Source organism: Lactuca serriola, chromosome 4 (genome assembly GCF_051521515.1).
Source record: "Lactuca serriola cultivar US96UC23 chromosome 4, Lser_US96UC23_V15, whole genome shotgun sequence".
Lineage (NCBI taxonomy): Eukaryota > Viridiplantae > Streptophyta > Magnoliopsida > Asterales > Asteraceae > Lactuca > Lactuca serriola.
Window position 1 is genome coordinate 8,383,555 of NC_136411.1, and position 2,649 is coordinate 8,386,203.

General features: G+C 44.7%; 1 non-coding gene across 1 annotated transcript; it reads left to right on the top strand.

Moving 5' to 3' along the window:
* The first annotated feature begins 2,044 nt into the window (after window positions 1–2,044).
* On the top strand, window positions 2,045–2,151 carry LOC145103426 (small nucleolar RNA R71). Its single transcript, XR_013706519.1, has one exon. It is a non-coding gene; the product is annotated as a small nucleolar RNA R71 (small nucleolar RNA).
* Window positions 2,152–2,649: the final 498 nt, after the last annotated feature.

Below are 2,649 nucleotides of genomic sequence, written 5' to 3' on the forward strand. Positions count from 1 at the left end.
GGGTTGCCTCCCAAGAAGCGCTTCTTTTTCTTGGAGTCTTGAGCTGGACTCCGTGCCTTCTACGTTGAATCTTCTGAAGAGTCCACCATTAAGATCTTTTGTTCCTTGAACCGCCGCTTGTAAGCTTGAACTCGCCTTTTATATGCCTTCTTTGAATTCTCCTTTTTAGCTTTGCCCTCTTCTTCTAGCTTTCGTTTTGTGCCCTTAGTTTGTTCCTTGCACTCCATAGCAGCCTCCTCTTCTTTCACCACCAGCTTTGTTACTCTTGAAGTGACCTCCTCTTCATCACTTGTTATCTCATCATCCTCTTTGCTCACCCAAGAAAGCGGACTCTTGTAAGCTATGACTTCAATCAAATATGGAACAAATGCCCTCGGTTTTGTCCTTTTGACTCGATGAACTGTCTTTATCTCTTCTTCCATAAGCTTTTCCAGTTCTTCTAGTTCATTCTCTTCGTTAATTGTGAACACCTCTTCTTTATCTTCTTGAAAGTCATCTTTTATCCCAAAGATTTCTTGTTCATCTCCAACCCTCAAAGTGAGCTTAGACTCGCGGATATCAACAAGGGCTCCAGCAGTGTTAAGCAATGGACGACTAAGGATTATTGGAACATCCAGATCTTCTTTCATGTCCAAGACTACAAAGTCTATTGGAAAAAATTCCAATTTTCACCAAAATATCCTCCACGATGCCACGAGGTTGTGTCACCGAACGATTCGCCATGTGAATCTTCATTTTTGTAGCCTTCATCTTCTGAATCTCCAATTTTTGATAAAATGAAAAAGGCATCAGATTAATGCTAGCCCCAGAATCGGCTAAAGCATTAACCTTCAATTTATTCCCAAACTCACATGGAAGAGTGAGGCGTCCAGGATCCCCCATCTTTTCTGGTGTTTCTCCCAACACAGCTTTTGAAGTTTGTTCACTTAGAATCACTGTAGACTGCTTCTTTAATTGCCTTCGAGTGTCTATTAAGTCTTGCAGTAATTTCTGGTTCTCGGGAGCTTTGGATAAGGACGCGACAAAGGGGGTATTAATTGGGATTCCCTTCACATGCTTTACATACTCTAAATGCTCCTTCTCCAGTAGACTAAGTGCAGCTCGGGTGGGAAATGGCAAAGGTGGCTGATAAGCTGGAACGGGCTCAAAGGGTTTTTGATCAGACATGAGCCACATCGTGGCCAGAGGAGTGCCACGTTGTGGCGAGCCTGGTTCAGCAATTTCTCCACTTTCGATCCTTGATTTCTTGGGCTGCTGCGGTTCTTCTTCCAATGCCTCCAGGAATTCAAAGATTGCATCTTCTTCAGTATCGAAGGCCATTACGTGAGATTGGGTCTTTACTTCGGGATTCTTCGGGGACAATTTTTCATGAACTAAAGTGGCTAGTTGACCAAATTGTACTTCAAGGTTATGGATGGAGGCTTGCTGATTCTTTATCAGAGTTTGTTGTTCCATAATGGCAGAATCAGTGGCATCGTGTCTCTTTTCCGAAGCTTCCATAAACTTCATCAAAATGGTCTCTAGGTCGGGTTTCTTCTCAGCTGGTGGCTGCTCCTTTTGATAAAGGCCTCGACCTGTCTGCCTATATTTTTCTTCTTTTTTCTTCTTGTACTCTTCATATGGCAACCACTCCTTCTTCGGTTTCCTCCAGTCCTCATCAAACTTATCCCCACTAGAGTAGCACACTTGAGCTTTTCTGTTCCCAAACTCATCTACATTGCAGTCCTTGGTCATGTGTGGACCACTGCATCTCTCGCAACCCACTCTTATGGCATGTATCGACTGGTCCATTTGTGTTATCCTGCGATCCATATTATTCAGCATGGCCATGACAGTTGCTATTTCTTCAGTTTGGGCCCCTCCACCGCCTTTGATTCCATCTTGCCTCGGGTTGTGGTATTCGCGAGAGTGCTTCGCGAATTCTTCAATTAGCTCCTTGACCTCCCTTGGATTTTTCTTTGTCAACGGTCCTTGAGAATCAAGGAGTTGTCTTGTCATCACGTTGACCCCATCATAAAAGATTGACATCTCTTGCTGCACATTTAGGTCATGTTGAGGGCAATTTCTGAGCAAGCCCTTGTACCGCTCCCATGCTTCGTATAGTGACTCCCCCGGCTGTTGCTCAAAGTTGGCTATTGCCTTCTTGAGTTTGGCTATCTTGGATGGTGGGAAAAACTGGTCCAGGAATTGCTCACGCATTTGAGCCCAAGTGGTGATTGTACCCGGTGGGAGTGCCTTTAACCACTCCTTAGCAGCTCCTTTGAAAGTGATGGGAAGCATCCTAAGCAAGACTGTGTTTCTGTTGACATTTGGGACATTAAAGTAATCTGCAATGTCGTTGACTTCATCTAGATGCTTAAAAGCATCCTCATGATCTTTCCCGAAAAATGGGATGTCCTTCAGTGCAGTCAATATGTGTCCCTTCAGCTCGAATGTGGTAGTGGTAGGTATTGCGGGTTGGACTAAACCAGGACCCACATCTTCTTGGATCCGCTTCTTGTAAGCTCCCATGGACATTTCTTCAATCCCTGCCATCTCGTTCCTTGGCTCGTTCTTGGGTTCGCTCGTGTGTTCTTCAAATTCCGGCTCGGTATCGCTTTCGGACTCGGTTTGGATGGGTGTATGATCCAAATGCTCAAGATTGCTCTT